Source organism: Heterocephalus glaber, unplaced genomic scaffold, assembly GCF_053883595.1.
Source record: "Heterocephalus glaber isolate CG9 unplaced genomic scaffold, H.glaber_assembly_v1.0 deba00001465, whole genome shotgun sequence".
Lineage (NCBI taxonomy): Eukaryota > Metazoa > Chordata > Mammalia > Rodentia > Bathyergidae > Heterocephalus > Heterocephalus glaber.
Genome location: NW_028258312.1, coordinates 23,942,987 through 23,964,255, shown reverse-complemented (window position 1 = coordinate 23,964,255; position 21,269 = coordinate 23,942,987). Strand labels below are relative to the sequence as shown.

The 21,269-nt window shown below is 35.2% G+C and overlaps 1 non-coding gene across 1 annotated transcript; it reads left to right on the top strand.

Annotated features, from left to right (window-relative positions):
• Positions 1 to 19,370: 19,370 nt before the first annotated feature.
• LOC147826611 (U6 spliceosomal RNA) lies at positions 19,371 to 19,473 on the top strand. Its single transcript, XR_015439038.1, has one exon. It is a non-coding gene; the product is annotated as a U6 spliceosomal RNA (small nuclear RNA).
• Positions 19,474 to 21,269: the final 1,796 nt, after the last annotated feature.

Below are 21,269 nucleotides of genomic sequence, written 5' to 3'. Positions count from 1 at the left end.
ATCAGATGGGAGAATTTTAGACACCAGTAAATTGCTGGTGGTCATACTATGGAAATTAGAGAGGCATTCCAAGGGGCATTCTGAAAACCAAGGTCTTTATTTCAAAAAATAAATATGATGTGAATAAAAAAGAAAAAGGAAACACACAGTGAACAAACACATAGCCTGATGTCAAGCAGCATACCTGCTAAACTTATTTTCAAAGGCATCCTGTGTGAGTCCTAGGCTCCCTGATCTAAGGAGAGTGTGAACAAAAAACATATTCTGCTCCCCTTCAACCTAAATTTACTGTGTAGTACCTGTAATCATTCTCATTATTGAAGATTTCAATGGTTAATTATACTTAATGCATGTTTGCTCTGTGCCTTTTGATAAACCACAAACACTTGAAATCTAAGCTTATGTTTGATGCATTTTGGTATCCTAATTATTAGAGCATCATGTCCATTTCATACTAAATACTCCATTAATGTGTAAATAGGTTAATGAGTGGATAAACAAATGTACATCTTTGGCAGTGGGATCACTGGCTTTGCTATGCTGAAGTCTGTTTAGTAATTAAGGACTGGAGCCTGGCAGTGTTGTATGTTGGCCGTGAGCATGTGGGTATGGTCAGCACAGTCTTCAAATGCTGACCCCCACCATACCTCCCCTCCTCTGAGCACCATCTCCTGTGTGGTGCTGGGTAGTTCTTCCCCATGGTTCATTCATGCTTCCTGCAGTGTGAATTGGTCATTGATAATTTATGCAGTTGTATTCATTTAATTTGAGCTTATCCAATCAGACTCTGTCTTCCTGGGTTTTCCTGGGTCACATAAAATCCTCAAGTGGAATGCCGCTGAAATAAATTATCAAACAAAAAATAGAATTCTAAAGGGGCAAACTTTAAAACTACTGCTGTTTAATTTAGTTCCTTCTTTGTTCAGTCCTGTTTACTTAGTTACTTCCTTAAATTTCAAAAGTTTTTTTTCTATTTTTCAGCTCTTGCTTTTAAGCTAACCAGAGTATTTTTATGTCTTATCACCTGTTAAATATATAAATGAAAAATTAGGTCTCAACCTTTTCCTTTTCTCTTCCCATTCTCTATAGAGAGCTGACTGTCTTGGTTTGCATGTAATATTCTATCTTTGTGAAGTGCTCCCATTTTCAGCTCTGATTAAATTTTCAGGCCAGATTTCTAGTCCAAGAATGGCACAGGTGTATTCTTTTTAGACATTCTAAGATATTAAGAGGTATGGTAGGGTCAGAGATCTAAAAACAGTATCAAGGTTGTCATTTGGTAAGACAAATTCTTTGACAAGGAAGCTGAAGTTTTATTGTGATTTCTATGGTTACCATGTTCATCCCGAAGATTAAAAAAAAAAAGAAAAAAAAGACCTGTTCTTTTGCAATTTTTTTTTTCATTTTTCCCTCAAGGAGAACAATCTGTTTCCTTTGAGTTTCTGTTATCTTTTTTCCCAGCCTTTTCTTATACTGTTCTGAAGAGCTATTTTACTAACATAAAACTGTTTAGACAGAGGTAATGCGGCACAGCCCTGGAACTTCAAACACCAAAACAAATAGAAAAAAAAGTGTCAGTAACAGCCTAAAAAAGTTCAGATATTCTTTCTGCTTGAATTAAAAACAAAATCTTGTGTTAAAGAATTTAAAATAGAGAGAAGCGTTTATTTAACAAAATGGCAAAGTAATACTGAATACTACTATTGCGATGATAGACTAACAGTAAGTAAATACTGTAGAATAAAATTAAAGATCTTAATTTTTGTCATTTTATAATATTTATTGAAGAAATAATATATCCAGAAATTCAGAGACTCTTGAAATATTGAAATATATTTATTAGCCTTTGAATTTCCTGTGAATTGCACTTAATTTTGACAGGGTGATAATTGAAAAAAAAAAAACAAGAGAGAAAGGAAACAAAAAAACTTGAATGTTGACACACTTTATTGATACAGCTAGGATTTTAGTTTTCCAAATTCGGTCTACTCACCCTTAGCAAAATACTAGCAAGTCTTAAACATTAAACATGCAACAGGTAACACATGCTTTGAAATTAAAATCATATAAAAACTTACATTATAATTACTGTCATGAAGACTGCACTGCCTAATTCAAAATCTAAAATCTAAAGCTCTAAATGTAATCTTCCTTTATAACCCAGAATATTACAGAGATTGCAGTTAAATCCTTTATATTTGTTAAAATCAAGTACTGGTCTGAAAATAACATGTACCGATTCTTTCTAAAATGTAAAGTAAAATATTTGATGCAGAAAAAAAAGAATATCAAATCCTATTTATTAAAATGTTTCACTGCATTCAGATACAGTACATCCTAATGATAATTCAGCGAATTGTGCTTCAATTGTGAAAGAATGGAGATTTCTAAGGCACGTGCAGCTTTAAAATTTGAAGTTTACAAAGTATTTTGCACAAGTACATATAAATGATTATAGTGGTAAATATTTGTTTTTGTTAATGCTACAACCATTAGTGAATGTGATGCTGATTTCTTTAGTGCAGACTAGGACTTACTCAAAATGCAATAGTGAGCATAAAGGTAAATGTCTCATAAATTCTGGACTCTACCCTGACAAAACTTACAACCAAGTAGAAAGTGATCATAATAAACTCCACTGTAATGTTTGAAAAATGCCATAATACTAGTACAAATAACATGTTCTTGAAATTCAGTGATGGGAAAATGTTTTCAAAATGTTGTATTTTTTTTCCATTAAGTTTATTGGTACATTTTAGGTATACACTACAGTTACATTCATCACTGGGATCTTGTACCTTTACATGATGTATCTTGGTTCTCATTTTTTCCCCCTTCCCCTGCACTCCCTTCACCCCCTCCATCCTTCCCTATTTACAAAGACTTTGTTTCCATTTTTTCATTTTCTCATAATTTTTCTTTTTCCTTCTTTCCTTTCCCCTATGAAAACCTAGAAGTGTAAATAAGGTTCAAAATGTTGTTTTAAATGGAAATATTTTAACAGCTATTAAATTCCTCAGATTTGCCATGCTATTTGAGTTCCTCGTATTTCGTAACTTTTGGTTACTATACAGCCAAAAGAGATCTTTCCACTACTGGTAGCATCTGGTCAAATGTGAAATCTTGCTCTGTGGTAACTTCGAGACTCTCTCTGGAAACTCAAAGAACACTAGTTAATGTTTTTGCCATTATTATCCTGGCAACAATATCTCATTAGCACTTGGTTCACTAAATACAAAAAAGAGAGTTCAAAGTTAAATGTCATCCTGTGACTCCGGGCTTTTAAGGCTTGATAACTTGGAAGCAAATGAAGAGGTCTGTCAGCTACAGAAAAGTGTCCCGTTGATTCAGGACCTGCGCCCAGAGCCTGCGATTTGGGGACCATATTTACAATTGTTTGCTCTCCCTATGCACCTGGCCACCATGGCCAGGCTTCAAAGACTTGCTGATGTCATGCAGCTCACCTATTCCCTGGTGGCAACATTAAAAGCCTTGGGAGGCAGCCTCTCCCAGGCCACTTGGGAACTGCCTGCCATATTGAGGTCACTCACAAGCAGGGCTTAGAAAATACCGTATGATACCATGATTCATCTTCTTAATGTACCTCACGTATGTATGAGGTCTAGTTTAGGGACCTCAAAATTCTAATTTTATGTTCTGGGCTTTCGAGTTCACCAATATATTGTGCAGCCTTTCCTTGTTCCAACTTTATTTTTGCTCTCATTTCAAAAGTGTTTCTGGTACATCTTACTTTCAATCTGATAATTATACCTTTAAGTAATAATCTTATATAACAGCTTACAGCTATTCATGACAGGTTAAGTGTAGATAAGATATATTTCAGGAGCTACTCACCACGTACAAATGTGTGTGGGGGCTGTGATTCTCTGAGTAGTAATCATAGTAGTACTCTAAGCCGTACTTATGTATATGGTGAAGATGTCTTTAGAATGCTCCAATATAATGAATGGTCAAATGAAATGACATTTATTTACAAGTAGCTTCAAAAATGTACACTCAATGCATGAAAAATCTCCAATCCTGTTAGTATTAAAATGTTTCATATTAAAGCAACTGTACTTTTTTTCTGCCAAATATATTTTAATGCTTTCTGCCAGGAAGGGTGCACTTATTAGGCACTGTTTGTTGGGAGCGTTTTGTAGGCACTCTTTGATTTTTCTGGAAGGCTGTTTGCCACTTTGTATCAAAAGTTTTGATAGCCAAATTCAAAATGAGGGAAAACAGCAGAAAACTCTCCTATCTTTGTCTTTTGTCTTTTGTAGTTCTTCCTTGCTTTTGATAGGGTCTTCTTTTCTCCATACTACAGGGGAAATAGGCATGACTGCTGATGGAATCCAGGAAGTTAACCCTGATTGCATATGTCATGTCGATTTGGCGAATAGCATGCAATTGTGAATTATTTCCCATAGGCCAGGGATGAAAGTGTGGAATGACTGTTATATCAATTATATTGGGGAAAGGGGGATAGAACCTATATTAAATAGCCAAGAATTTGATTGTTTCATATGTAACATATATCTATATCATCTATCTCTCTCTCTCTCTATAGATATATATATCATACATAGGAACTATCCCTCCCTCTATAGCAGTAATGTCGAAACTTTTAGAGCTTTCAATGATAACAGCCCGTTGCAGCACACATGCTGTAGGTTTGCCACCATTTCTCTATAGCATAAGGTTCCTTTTTTTCTTTCTTCCTTATTTCATTAGTATTTCTTTGGTATACATTAGTATATATGCATATCACATTTTGATATTTTTTATTTTGATAAATGGTCCACCAACATTTATCAGACTTTTATCCAACTTAGGCCAACTATAGTTTGTTTTCTGGAAATAAAAACTCTAAGGGAAGCACACAGGGACAGAAAGCATCTGGCACTTGGTCCTCCGGATGGCCAACCGCAAGAAACAGTGTATTTATTTCTGCTGTTGAGGCCACAGGGATTTCTCTTGCTGTCAAGACCTGAGAATTGTATTCCTACTTTGATTTTGTGAGCTGTATGATATTCTCTCAAAAGATGAATTTCTCTCTCTTGCATACACAATGCATATTTTTTTCATTGAATAATAGGCTTTATTATGGCACATTCATACATACACATATCATGTTTTGATCATATCCAGCCCTGCATCTCCTTCCTCTCTCGCCCTCTCTGGATTTTCTCCTTTTTCTCTAGTAGTCTTACTTGTATTTTCATATTGTGTTTGTTTTATAGATTCCACACATGAGAGAAAAAGTGATAATTGTCTTTCTGAATCATTCCATTAAACATGGAACCTCCAGGTCCATTCATTTTGCTGCAAATTATAGGATTCTGGGTATTGTTTTTACAGTTATGCAATATTTTATTGTGTCTATATACCTCATTTTCTTTATCCATTCATTTGCTGACACCTAACTGGTTTCCACCTCTTGGCTACTGTAAATAATGCTCAAATGAATATGGGAGTGCAAGTGCTTCCATCATGTACTGATTCCAACTCCCTTGAACATTTACCCGATGGTAGTTCTATTTTTACTATTTTGAGGAACATCTATACTGTTTCCTGTAGTGGCTATACTACTTTACATTTCCACCAAGGTATGAAAGGGCTTCCTTTTCTCCACATTGACACCACATTTATTATCTTTAGTCTTTCTGGCAATAGCAATTCTTACTGAGGTAAGATGATATTTTACTGTGGTTTTAATTTGCATTTCCCCATTATAATTATTGATATTTTTCATATTTTATATACCTGTTAGCCATTTGTATGGCTTCTTTCAATAGGCCTATCACCCATATTAACTAGGTTATTTAATCCTTGACCCTGACTCTTTGGAGTTCTTTACATGTTCTGGATACTAATCAGTTGGCAAATGTATAGTTTGGAAATAATTTCTCCCATTTTGTAGGCTGTCTTTTCGTCAAGTTGATTGTTTCCCTTCTGTACAGAAGATTTTTGGTTGAATATAGTTCCATTTGAATAATTTTGTTTTGTTTCTTATTTGGGGGATCTTCACCAAAGGTTCCTTGATATTCCAACACCATGAAGCAATGTCCCTGTTTTCTTCTAGTGGATTCATAATTTAAGTCTTTAATCCATTTTGAATTGCCTTTTGTAATGTGTAATAAACAGTGGTCTAGTTTCCTTCTTCTGCATGTGGATATCCAGTTTCCCCAGAATAATTTATTGAAAAGACTTTTATTCAATGTGTACTATTAGCATCTTTATTGAAAATTACTTGGCTGTTAATACATTAGTTTAATTCCAGGCTTTCTGTTCTTTTCCACTGGTATGCACAGGGGTGTGTGTGTGTGTGTGTGTGTGTGTGTGTGTGTGTGTGTTTATGCCAATGCTATGTTGTTTTGTTTACTATCGCTGTGTAATATATTTTGAAGTCAGGTAGAATGATAACTCTTGCTTTGTTTCTTTAGCCCAAGATGGCTTTGACTATTCTGGTATTTTGGGGGTTCCATATAAGTTTTTTGATTATTTTACAAACATATATATTATTTTCTTGTCTTAAAAATTGTTATCTTATAGGGAGAACAAAACAGTGAAGAAGACAGAGATAGGATATAAAATTATCTAAAATAAAACTACTTTTAATTATAAGACTTTGACTCATGCAAATATTCACATAGTTGATAAAACAAACTTAAATACAACCACTGCCTAAAATTTAGAGACAAAATGAACAAATGGTATATTCTATTATGGAACAACCACCCAAGAGATTTTTTTTAAATGATTGGACAAAATTTCCTTGGTAATACATAGCTGAAATAGAAACAAGGAAGCAAAATTGAGGTAAAATCATATGGAGCTTGCTTTTGATAATATTAGTAGCATTATTCTGAGACTGATATGTAGGTATAATGAAATACAGTGAGTATGTAACAATGTTTCATTTAGACTTTTGATTTTCCTTGAGAATAGAGTCATATGTAAAAGTAGAAATTAATTCAAAGACAGGCAATCTTGAAGTTGAGTTTTCACAATTAAGATAAATTCATGATCTTCTGTCTGTTAAAGAAGACTAGAAAAATGACTTAAGGAGTAGCAACAAGCACCTGCTACATCCATTCTCTAGTCTCTAAATACCATCTCTCTACTTGGAGAAGTGGTTTATTTGATGACACTGATTCCAGAAGCATCAGACACAACCTGAGGAATTCACTAGGCTCAAGACTCTTCTTACCTTCCTTTGCTGGAAATTAGCCATCTCATGTTCATCAGGGTCAGTTAGCTGTGCCAATATAGAAAATCCTTTATTTTCATATTTGAGTTGAAAAAACATCAGGCAGTATTCAGAACTTCAAATTCTGGAATTTGTAATGTGCACCCTGGAGGAAGAATTCCCTGTTCCACACATGTAAACTAGATTCTCAAACTAGTACAGCATAAGACTATAGAAATACCAATCAAAAGTTTCATAATTTAGTCACGAGATATGATGATAAGAGAAAAAAATCACACTCCAAGTTTGTTTTCTGAGATCCTTAGAGTCTACTGTCAAAGACACAACATCTGATCATGGCTGTTCAGTCATCTCATATACCAATTTATGGAAGGTGAAGCCCAAATCTTAGGCCAGTGATCTAGATGAACAACTGCCAATGTTCTGTTAAGCATGCTACTTCTAGATGAGGAATGTAGGTTAAGACTAGAGAATATCAAACCTTGGAGTATATTGCAATAACACCTTTCATCAGTAAAAAAATAAATTTGTATGAAGTGACAGTGTATGAGTACGTTGGTAATTGTTAAGACACCTGATATCATGGTACTTCCCATCGAATATCCCTATAGTTTCTAAGAGCATTTGTGCCCTGCTTATTAATGAAACAAAGGAATCTCCCTCTATTGCACATAATTCTATAACATTGATCTAGGTGCCTTACTCTCAGCATTTCTAGACTTGTTCCTCTAATTATATTCCTTTAATGCCCCTATCCAAACTTTTTTCTCTGTGTAAGAACCTGACAATACCTATACTTCAGCCCATTTCTCTCTGTATGTGAAGTAAATAACAAAGTTTCTGCTCACAGTTCCTGGCAATGGATGATTTATTTCTGCTACTATTATTTGGAGAGACTTTGAGGGGGCCAACAATATGGCAATTGTCTGCTTTAGGGTAGAACTTTACTTTGGGCTTAGTACCAATATATAGAATGCATTAATTAATCAACTCTTTGTCAGTGCTACCAAATACCTGGGAAAATCAACTTTGATGAGGAAGGTTCATTTTTACTTATGGTTGCAGCAGTTTTAATGGTCATTGTGTGGTTCCATTGCTGGAGGACTGAGATGGGGCAGAAACTCATGGTGGAAGTGCGTGATTGAGCAAAACTGCTCAGCTCATGGCAAATGGGAAGCAGAGAGTGAGAAGGCCAGAGAGAGAGAAAGGGGCAGAATACAACATGCATCCTTCAAAGGGATCCCTCCAGTGATCTATTTCCTCCAACAGAGATGCCCTTCTAATGGCCCACTCAGCTAGGAAGTCATGGATGAATCCAGCACCCTCATGATCCTCAATCACCAGTGTAGGCCCTACCTCCATACATTGCTCACTGGGGATCAAACCCTCAGTTCATGAGTCTTTGGGGCACACTTCATATTTAAACTATAATCAAGAAGAATTCATAAATGCGATGATGTAATACCTCATCTGAGCAAAGTGCAAACATAAGAAGATTGTCCATGAGTTACAAAGCTGAGTGACAGTTACAAGAGTGTTCCATCCATGATTCTCTCTACATTCACAGGTTTCTAACAGTTCATAATAAAATAATTTTTTTAAAAAACTACCACTATTAAGTTCTAACAAGCAGTGGAGCTGCTAAATTCACATGCAGTGACCTAGAGAAAATATCATTTTAGCAATTGCAACAAGAATTGTTCATAGGGAAAAGATTCACTACTTAGAGAAAATGTTGTATGGTTCATAATATGGTCAATTCTTTATGTCATCAAAAACTTAAAGTAAATCTATACAGAAAAGTTAGAAATTTTTGCTTAGCATTTCAGATTTTTTGAGGTGTGTAGTGAATGGATTCAATTTTGAATTTATATTGGATAGTGAAACATAAATATCCAGGGCACTAAAGGATGACAACTGGTAAAAGGATTATACAATATGGAGGATAGACTGCAAATGGATGCTACCGGTTCATTCCATCTATGATCATGATTCCTCCATGTGGAAGTCTGGTCTATATTCCCTCCACTTGATTCTGGACTGGTCTTTTCATTTATTCACCTTGACCAATAAAAATGTGGCAGAATTACTACTCTACCAGTTCCAATCCTGGGCTTTGGTTTGTAGCAGCTTTGGCTATCTAAGTAAACCAGCCACACTCTAAAATATCTGAAGCCTCTGAGACCACCATAAAGTAAGGAAACCCCTGAAAGCTAGGTAGCAAGCCCATATATAGGACCAAGAAATTATGACCTTTGTCCCAGTCACATATTTGAGCCAGTCTCTTACATTTGAGTAATATCAACATCAGCTCTTCATATTACTGAGCAGGGAAAAGACATCTTTGCTATATCTTGTCTGAATACTGAAAATTTAAAGTTATGATAAAATAATTACATCTTAAGTGACTGTTTTTTGGAATAGTTTTCTATTCAAAAAGACATGACAAAATGTTGAACAATAAGAAAAGTAAATTATGATACACTAACTAGATAGAATTATATGTATTCTTTATGAATGACGGCAGTGAAAACAGCATAGCAAATACCAACAACATAATGCTACATGACAAATTCTTATGCAGAATCATGTGCATACACTGATTAAAATCCCATAAAGAGTTGTGGATAAAAATAATTGAAAGACATTTAGGAACATTATACCAATGACATAATATTTGTGTTTATACTTAGTATTGACTAAATATAATAAATATAAAATGAAATGAGTTTTTTTTTTCATGAATGTGACATTTAAAATACTGTGCTCACTTACTTGTTTTATGTCCAGAATTTATCAAAGCTTCAGAATAATAAGTTACCAGGATAAGATGATAAGAAAAAAAAGCTAAACATGTATATTCAGCAGAAAAAAATGATTTACATTTCTCGATGAAACATGCCTGGGGTATGTGAAATATTCTGCAACATAGTACCTGGACTAGGGTAGAATTTAAATCAATATTTATTGAAAAAAATGGAGGATAGGAAGAGTAGGGACCAAGAATTAGTCCTTGATTCAAAGAAATGGCTCCTAATATTAAAAATGTACCACAACTGACAAACTGTAAGACTTTATGCGATAGTAGCTAATGCAGAATTATGTAGTATCAGTTACAATGGAGTATTCTCCTTTATTCATGGTTATACAATATTAGTAAAATTTGTTTTAAAATGAGTCGGTTGAACAGCACACACATTTTCCCGTAGAAATAACCAAACAACATTGCTCTGCCAGAATGAGGACTGACATTCTTAAGGAGACATGAGATTTGCTACCAGTACCAAGATGTGCAGAGGGTCAAACAGTCAGCAACGCAAACTGACCACAGAGCCTAAATGTATTTCTCGGCCTTGTGATGAGATTAGGCTTGGAGCTCTGTCAGTGTTAAGAGCATGTGCAACTCCAGAAACGTGCTAACACTGCTAGCATCTCATAGATTTATAATTTTACTAGTTGAGAAGTTGTAGTTGGGTCTGGCATTTTCTTGGTTGAGAAATATGGGAGGAAGCCTTCCTTCAGAGAATAGCATATTAACATTTAATTTTCATTTTATCGATCAAAGATGCTCTTACAAATATCATCTCAGCAGTATGGCTATTTAATCAAGAGCAATACACTTATTGGATATCAACAGTTATAGTGGGATCTAAGCATATAGCTCTAAAACCAAATATGTATTAGAGCAAAATGACCTTGAAATATACAACTTAAATTGATTAAATACATCTCAGTGAATAATCACTCTTCTATTATTTCCATTCATATTCATTAAAATCTCTGTCCCCTTTATATTTGAACACATGGCCAACCCGATGAGATTCCCGAGAGTCCCAGCACTTACACGAATTGCATAAACTTGGGAACTTCACTTCTACGTGTGCCTATGTGCATCTGTGTTCTCATCTTTGATGCATATATCATATTGCTTTTGTCCTAAGTTTTTAATAAGAGGAAAAATTCCCTCACGAGGGTAATTAGAAAGTACCTGAAACAAAATTAGTGCTAAGTAGATGCTAACTGCACTCAGGTTGACTCAGGATGCGATTTCCCGAGGAGACACCTGTGGTGGAGAGTGGGCACCCTGGCTCCTCTGTGAAGAAAGTGTCCCGGGGAGCACTGGCAACAGCTTCCTCCTGCAAGCCTCCTTCCGACCTCTGTACCTCTTGGTTCAGTCACTCTGATATCCTGCAGTATCTGAACAAACAACTTTGGTATCCAGGCTCTAGATTACAACTTTTAAATGTCTGAACTACCTAAAGGAAGAAAAATGAAACATGTAGGAATCTCTTTAGGGGAGAAAAATTTGAAAATTTGTTGAGCACAGAGTGTTATTAGCTTGGAATGTTATTTTCAATTACACAATATTTAACACAGTAAACATTTTTATAAGGCTGTTACATTAATTATGCTTTTATTATACGTTGGTCAACCTGGAAAAATAAAAACACTGAAAAATAAAAGATGCTTAGGGACTTTTCCAAGGTAATACAGAACTTGAATTATAACCTTCAGTTTCTAAATTTCCTGGTTATATGCTTGAGGGAAAATTGTTTCATGCAGTATGTCTGGCCTGGCTTGCCAAAAATCTAAAAAGTTTAGGCTTTCCTGATACAATGTTTACTAATTACTTTAGAATTACTTTATTCGAAGATCCACCAAATCTAATCTAATTCCTAGCAGTTTTATCTTTAAATTCTCAACTTCATATACTAAAGGATTATTATTGAAATAAAATTAAAGCACAGACCTTAAATTTGAAAAAACTCTTGAAGCCACTTTCAGAACACTTCTAGTTTGGTTGTGACATAGTTTAAAGAAAAGCCTATTTCTTAATATCCACAATCCCCTCCCATTTTCTAAATGAACAAATGTTGTTTTAAAGTATGAATTCCTTTTGTGGAACATCAAATAACCTGCAATGATAAAAATGAAAAATAATGTAAAACAACAGAGCTTTGCCCCAGGAGAAACAAGAATTGAGGTTGTGATTTCCTAAATAATTACTGTTCACTCTGAGAGCTACTTAAAAATATTGTAGATTCACTACAAGTTCCTTTACACAGTGAACTCATAGTCTCTTCCTTTCTTATATTTCTCAAAGTCTCCTTCCTATTTTATTCACTTTGTGTTACTTTTCCTGAAAATAAAGTTCAAAGGGTATTTGCAACAAATTTCATAAAAACAAATGTTAGCAATAAACATCTTGTTCTACCATTAAAGTGTTTGTACCTTGCCTACAACCATATCCAACAAAATATTCAACTATTTTTGAATTTTCTATTTAAATTAGGAAGAGAAATTCATTTATCTGTTTAATATCTTAGTAAATAATTCATTCAGAAATATTTTGTTATTACTTCTTTTTAATTTTTATTTTAATGTATATAATTATACATTAATAAAAAACTATAAAAGCCATTCAATGAAAAATAATTTTTCATACCAAAAAGTTATTAGAGCATGACAATGGTAAATACACTGTGTATCATGATCTTAAAAGAGTAAGTTTTCAATTGCTAATCTATCTCTCATTTCCTAGTAATATTATATCTTTTTTGCATAAAACATTTTAATTATTAACAAAGTATCTCACACTCACTATAATTTTGAACAATTTCTTCCTATTTCATTACACCTATTATTCTTTTTGGTCCTTATTTACACTTTCAGTTTCTCACACCAGAGAGACAATGTTATATTTACACATATGTTCTCAAAATGTGCATCCATTTACCTAGAAATATCTCAGGTTTATCCTTCTTTATGACTGAATAGTACTCCATTATATAAAAAACACACATCATTTTTATCTAGAAAAAAAATTTATTTAAGAATATGCTCAATGCTGGTGCTAAAGAACTAAGAACAAGTCCTGCTGTGGAGAAGGTGGCTACTTGATAATTCATTTGTAATATCTATTTTTCTACTCCAATGAACAGTTTGTGTTAGTGTGTATGTCCTAGGGTGATATTTTTTATGTGAGACTAAGTGATAGAGGTCAAGAAAACAGACTTAGGTGTTGAGTCTGGTTCCATGTCTAACTCTGTCATTACTACTTATATGTTGAGAGAACTGGATAATCTGCTAATCTCAATATCTTCCTTTAGAAAGTACAGAGAGTGCTGGTATCCTTAGCTGTTACCTCTAATAAATGCAAGCCATCTATGGCTTTCTTATTTATAACAGGTCTCAAAATCATGTTTCCAAATCTATTGCCTCCAGGATACTTCCTAGGACCCAGAAAGCATAAAAGAGGGGTTTTCCCAACCCGAGAACAAGATAAAAAGATATAATTTACAAACTATTCTATAACATCAATTTTCTGAGGCTGGAGAGCAAATAATTAGCCAGAAATCTAAAGAAATACAAGAGCTTCCAAGAATATAAGGGTCTCAAGCACCGACCCGCCAGTAGCAGATTAGGAAAGGAGGATGAGGATCCTGTGCAGACCAGTAAGAAACACTTAGCTAAACCTTTAACACATTTCTAAAGTGTGAGCTCACATGGGAGTACAGAGCCCCTGGATTCCCCAAACACAAAGGACCTGGTCCCCACCGGACTCTTCCTCATGCACTCAGTTTCTTCTCCATAATCTCCACTACATCATTATAAGAAAGACTGGAGACCTAGAGAATGGGGAAAGTTTCCCTCGCGATACAGACCTGGGCTAATAGGAACATTGCTAAAGGACAGCTGGAGACCCTGTCCAGAGCCTTCCTGCCTATGGAGCAAGAGCCTAAAGCTGCAAGAGGATGACATCCCCTGTCACTCCAGAGTGCAGTAGTGAAGCCATCATGCCTGTGAAAGGAAACAGAAGACCAAAAACATCTCTCTACTTCTGGGGTAGTAGAGGAGGGCAGGATTCCCGGGAAAGCTTCATGCAAAGGACAAAGCTCCTGATGCTGTGCAAGGACATCAGAAAATCCTGCGGTCTCCCAGCAGTCCTGTGCCCTTGGGGAGGGGAGAATTGAGGACAGAGACTCTCTGAGGTGCATAGAGAGAGGAAAAATCAAACACTGAAGGTAAAGGAAAAACACTGGAAAAACTCCTTGACAAACCCTTTTTAGTGAAGAAAACCCTAACCCCGAAGAAATTTGTAGTCGGGTGCTCTGATGGTAACCAAAGCGGTTACCAGGGAGATTACCCATCCAACCTCCTGAGCACATGGTCTCATATTCTCACAGTAAGAATGGGCAGGGAGAGGAAAGCACATGCCTACATGCTGTTGACAAATCAGGCTGATTATATAATCTGACCTTAACGGAATTAAACTGTGACTCAATAAGAAAAGATGGAAAAATATTCAGATATTTAGAAGTTAATGTATTTCTCTTTAACTCATAAATTTACAAAGAAGTGTCATGAAAGTAGAAGGAAAGTGATTGGTGAAGGGGAAGGGATGAGAGGGAAAGGAAGCCAAAATCAAAGAGGGTAACAGAGATGAAAGATGTGACCAAATGATGTCAGTCACACACACGCGCGTGCACACACACACACACACACACACGAAAATACCACAATGGACCCCACTGTCCTGTGTAATCAATCTGCACTGATGACAAAGAATCAAATTGGAAAGAAGTCTCAAGGGGGTTTAGAGGCTGTTCTAAAGTGAGCAAAAAATATATAGGAACTTGTGGAATGGAACTAACTGCACTTGAAGTGAAACTCACAGTATTAAATGATCATTTTACAAAAGAACAAAAAACTCTGAAATCAAAGTTTCCAGTTAATCAACTAAGAAAATGAAAGCAAAACAAAAGTAAACAGAATGAAAGGGGGAATAAAAATAAGGGCAGAAAACAATGATATTACAAAATAAAAGCAACACAGTAAGCCATTAAAACCAAGACATAGTTCTTTTGAGGAAGGTGGCAGAACCACTGAGCTAAATTCCCTGCTCAACACATAGTTATTTGAAAAAGATAAATAATATAAATAAATTTCTGATCAGATTTATCAAGAAAAAAAGAAAATAAAAGATAACCAAGATTAGACATTTCTTTAATAGTTTATTATCTGTAGCTTCTTTAGTGATGCTAAATAATAAATAAATTTATATCCATAAAATTTGGTAACAAATAAAATAAATATACTTCCTGTCCTCAAAGCCCACAGAAACACATACCTAAATTGTTTTATATTTACTAGAGCAGTTAAACTTTTAGGTAAAGAACTTTCAACATGGAAAATTCCAGAGTGACTTACTACAAGTCTTCACTGGAAACTGTTCAAAATATTTAAGAAAGAAATAATACCAATTTAAGGAAGAAAGAGTACCAGTTTTATGCAAAATGTCCAAAAGCAAAAGAAAGGAAAATTCTTTCCCATATATTTTTTCTGGCTCGCATTACCATGAAAACAAAATCAGACAAAGCCATTACAAGAAAGCAAATATAAAAAACAAAATGCGTCATAAATATAAATGCAAAAATTCTCAACAAAATTAAATCCAGTAATATAAACAAATATTAATTCATCATGATCAATCAGTGCAATTCTGTCATATCTGCATACTAGAAAAAATTACCACTATCAGCTTAATGAATATAGAGGAATCATTTGACACAGTACAATAGCTCTTGATAATAACTTTCAACAAATGAGGAATGAAAGGAAACTTTCTCAATTTAGTAGAGGGAATTTAAGAAATAATACAGCTAATATCATACTTAATATTAAAAGAAAATAAGAACAGAAGAAACATAAAGTTAGGTAGCTCACACTATCTGACTTTTAGAGTTACTTTAAAAATATAGTGATCACGATAGTGATATATTGGAAAAAGAATGGAAAAATAAATCAATTGTAAAGAATAGAGTCCAGAAATACACCCACTCATATATGGTGAATTGATTTTTGGCAAAGTTGGAAAGACTTTGGAGAATGTATATCTTTTCAAGGTGTGATGTTAGAACTGTTAGACATTGAGAACCAAAATAATTAATTTCAAATTCGTTGTAGTGCCTTCAACAAAATTAACAAAAAAGGAACCATACACCTAGTCATAAAATATAAAACCAGAAAACTTCTGGATGAAATACAGTGGAAAATCCTGGTGAACTTGCATTAGTCAAATATTTCTTAAATATACCATGGCAAGCATGAACCATGAAAGGAAAAATATACAGCAAAATAGACTTCATCAGAATTAGAAACTTTGCCCCTCCTAATACCAAGAAAATGAAGACAAAGTACAGATATTAAAATATATTTGTAAAACATGTTTGATAAAATATTTGTTGTCCATAATGTATAAAGAAATCTCAAAGCTCAATTATAGAGAAAAACCTTGTAAAATGGGGACATTACTTCAAAACACTTCACCAAAGAAGAAATATTGATTTCAGAAAGTTCACTAAGGTGGTCAGTATCACTGCTCACAAGCTATAGGATAGGAAGTATTCTCAGATGGCCCTCGGTGACACTTCTCTCTGAGTATCTTTCTCCTTGAGGGTGTGTGGGTGGGATGTGTAGCTTTGATGGGAATGAACTCTCAAGAGGCAGCTACTTTATAAGGCAAATGTGAAGTGTTTTTGTGGAAATAAAGAGCCTCCCTCAGTTGATTTTGAGCAATTCCAAAGAGAGGTTATCTAGATGGGTTTAATTTAATTTGTGAATTTTAAGAATTTATTTAGTAGCAAGAAACAGTCAATCAGAGAGATACTACTGTTGGCTTCAAAGAAGCAGTGAACTTTTGGAAGTATGGGAATTTTCACTATATTAATCCTTCCTACCAGGAGCAGGGGATGTCTGTCCATTTTCTGATATCATCTTCAATCTCTCTTTTCAGAGTGCTATAGTTTCCAGAGAAGAGGTCTTTGATTCTTTTCATTAGGGTGATTCCTAGGTATTTCAGTTTTTTGGATGCTATTGTGAAAGGAATTATTTGCCCTATTTCTCTCTCAGTGAGTCTGTCATTCATGTAGAGGAAAGCTATTGAATTTTGTGTGTTGACATTGGAACCAGCTACTTTACTGAATTTGGTTATTAAGTCTAGAAGACTTTTGGTGGAGTTCTTGGAGTCTTCTATACACAGTATCACATCATCTGCAAATGATGACAATTTGACTTCTTCATTTCCTATCTTTATTCCTTTTATTTCTTTCTCTTGTCTAATTGCTATGCCTAATGTTTCCAAAACTATATTGAACAAGAGTGGTGATAGTGGACATCCTTGTCTTGTTCCTGATTTTAGTGTGAAGGATTTTAGTTTTTGACCATTTAGTATGATACTGGCTGTTGGTTTTTCATAGATGGCTTTTATCAGTTTGGGGTACAGACCACCTATTCCAATTTTTTGTAGGGTTTTTATCATAAATGCATGTTGGATTTTGTCAAATGCTTTTTCTGTGTCTATGGAAATAATCATATGGTTTTTGTCCTTGGCTCTATTGATATAGTGTATTAGATTGATTGATTTGCGTATGTTGAACCATACCTGCATCCCTGGAATGAATCTCACTTGATTAGGGTATGTGATCTTCTTGATGATCTTCTGCATTCTATTTGCCAGTATCATTTAAAGGATTTTTGTATTTATGTTCATGAGTGAGATTGGCCTACAGTTCTCCTTTTCGGTTGGGTCTTTCTCTGCTTTAGGGATCAAGGTGATGCTTGCTTCCAGGAATGAATTTGGGAGTATTGCTTCCCTTTCAATAACAAATGCTGGCAGGGCTGTGTGGACAGAGGAACCCTGCTCCACTGTTGGTGGGAGTGTAGACTGGTGCAACCACTGTGGAAATCAGTAAGGAGATACCTCAAAGAACTAGGACTGGAAGTCCCATTTGACCTCGCTATTCCACTGCTGGGGATCTTCCCCAAAGAATTAAAAGAATCATAACACAGTGATATATGTGCACCCATGTTCATAGCAGCACAGTTTGTGATAGCTAAAACTTGGAAACAGCCCAAATGCTCATCAACTGGAGACTGGATAAAGAAAATGTGGGTTTTTTTATAAAATGGAGCACTACTCAGCCATAAAAAATGAGAAATTAGAGACATTTATAGCTAAGTGGATGCACATTGAGGCCATACTCTTAAGTGAAATAAATAGGACACACATGTGTAAATACCAAATAGTTTTTCTGGTGTGAGAAACTGGAAGTGTAAATAAGGGCTAAAATGTATAATAGGTAATGTGAAATAGGAAGAAAAGGGGCAAAGGGGAAGGAAGTGGGAGGGCTAGGGGAAAGGATAGAAGGGAATGGGATTAATATGAGAAAATGGAAAAATAGGAACAAAATCTTGTTAAATAGGGAGGGATGGAGGGGTTGAAGGGAGGGCTGGGCAAGGGTGAAAAATAAGAACAAAGAGAGACTATGTAAAGGTGCAAATTTCCAATGATGGATGTCATTATATTGTATACCTAAAATGTACCATTGATTAGAATGAATAATCCATAATGCAAAATAGGAAGAAAAAGTGCAAAGGGGTAGGGGTAGTGGGAGGGGCAGGGGAAAGGAAAGAAGGGAAAGGAAAAATGCTGAGAAATGGAAAAAATGGAAATAAAGTCTTTGTAAATAGGGAAGGGTGGAGGGCATGAAGGGAGGGTGAGAAATGGGGAAAAAATAAGAACCAAGATGCATCATGTAAAGGTTTAAGTTCCCAATGAGAAATGTAAATGTGTTGTGTACCTACAATGTACCAATAAAAGAATTTAAGTTAAAAAAAAAAAAAAGAAGCAGTGAACTGCTGCACTGAGAGACGACCTGAGAATGGAAGAGCTCCAGCAGCTGAAGTGACCTCTGGCTCACAGCCAGCCGGAAAATAGGGACACCAGTACTATGACACCAAAAAGTGAATTCTGCCACCAACGTGAATGAGCTGAGAATTAGACTCTGAATTTCAGACAAGATTGCTGCACAACAGACACCTGGATTTCAGTTTATTGATGCTCTGGGGAGAGGACCCAGTTCATCAATAAGAGATTGTTATGCCTTTAGGGCTCTAAGTTTGTAGTAATTTGTTATACAGCAGCAAACATTAGTATGAAATACCACTACACACTTAGAAGCATAGTCAAAAACAGAACAGCAAATGTTGTTTGCAATGATTCAGAGACTAGAACTTGTATATTAGAAATGAAAATGCAAAATTATATAAAAACTTTGGAGAATAATTCAGCAGTTTCTTCTAAAATATATATACAGTGCTCGCTTTGCACATGTACTAAAATTGGAACAAAACAGAGAAGATTAGCATGGCCCTTGTGCAAGGATGACATGCAATTTCATGAAGCGTTCCATATTTTTCTCACAAATAAAAGTCTTTCTGATGACTCTGAAAAAATATGATATCCAAATTAAAGACTGAATGTTAATGTCAGTTCACATCAAAACTGGAAGGAATGTTTAGGGATATGAGCATCTCAAACACAACTATGGATGAATTCAGGCAACATCTACAGGTGACTGGGGTGTCTTTAGGTGGTGTTGATCTCACAGTCTGGGTGCTCACGACTGGATATTGGCCCACTCAGTGAGCCACACCAAAGTACAACAACCCACCAGCACCAAAATATGCTTTTGAAATATTCAGAAGGTTCTACTTAGCCAAACACAGTGGTTGACAACTCACACTCCAGCATTCTGTGGGCTCTGGAGATCTCAATGCTAGCCTTTATGGTCCAGTTAAAAAGGAAGATGGGTCTAAAGTTGGTGTTGGAGGTGCACAGGTGACTGGCTCTAATACTCGGAAGCACATACTGCAAGTCTCCACTTTCCAGATGACCATATTAATGCTCTTCAATAATAGAGAAAAGTACACATTTGAGGAAATTCAACAAGAGACAGATATCCCACAGAGAGAGCTGGTTAGAGCCCTACAGTCCCTCACCTGTGGTAAACCAACACAGAGAGTTCTCACAAAAGAGCCCAAGTCAAAGGAAATAGAAAATGGTCATATATTCATAGTTAACGACCAGTTCACATCCAAACTGCACAGTCAAGATTCAAACAGTTGCTGCCAAACAAGGTGAATCTGACCCAGAAAGGAAAGAAACAAGGCAAAAAGTCGATGATGACAGAAAACATGAGCTAGAAGCTGAGTACGGATGATGACATCTAGAAAGAAGATGCAGCACAGTGTTTTAGTAGCACAGGTAACTCACCAATTGAAGGTTAGGCTTTCTTATTTAGGTTCATAGATCCCTTCAAGTTATTTCCATGTATGGAAAAAAGGGTTGAAGTTAATTTTTTTATATACGGATACCAAGTGTTCTAGTGCCGTTTGCTGAAAACACCATCTCTTCCTTGGCTCTTGAATTGAGTTTATAGTCTATAAAATGCTAATGTTAAATAATCTTTCAAAACTCAGTGGACCACATATGTGTGGTTCTATTCTAGATTCTCTCCTTTATTCAAATGATCTATATGTCTTTCCTTACACCAACACTGCCTTGATTACTGTAGCTTTAGAAGAAGTCTTAAAATTAGGTACTAAATGTCTTCCAATACTGTTTTTGTTTTTGTTTTTTTTTAACTTTTCTAGGTCCTTTCTACTCCTACATAACTTTTAAATTTCAATATCCAGTTCTTCATTTATAGCAAGTATACACAGACCTGAATTTTTATATATACCTTATGTTTTCTAATCCTGCTAAATTCAAATACAAGTTCTAGAGGCTCCTAGAGATTTCTTAGTATTTTCTCTGTAGATGATCATTTCATTTATATATAAAGATTTTGCTTCTGCCATGCCAATCCTATCCTAGTTGTGTCATTTTATTGCCAGACTATTTTGGTGGGGACTAGGTTTCAAAGTTTAATGGACAGATAAAGAGTAAGCATACCTGCCCTTGCTCCTCATCTTAAGGAGAAAGCATTGTGTCTTCTCCATTCATATAAGGCGTTTTCTCGGGAAGTATGGAGTACATGTCTTTAATCTGTTGAGAAGTTTCTGTTCTACTTCTAGTCTCCTGATAGCTTTTACCATGAACAGCTGTAGAATTTAGTCCAATACTTTTTCTCCAACTAGTGACAGGATCGTATAGCTTTTTCCTTTCCTCTGTTTAAATGATGACTTTTGGGGGTGGATCTTCCAAAGCTGA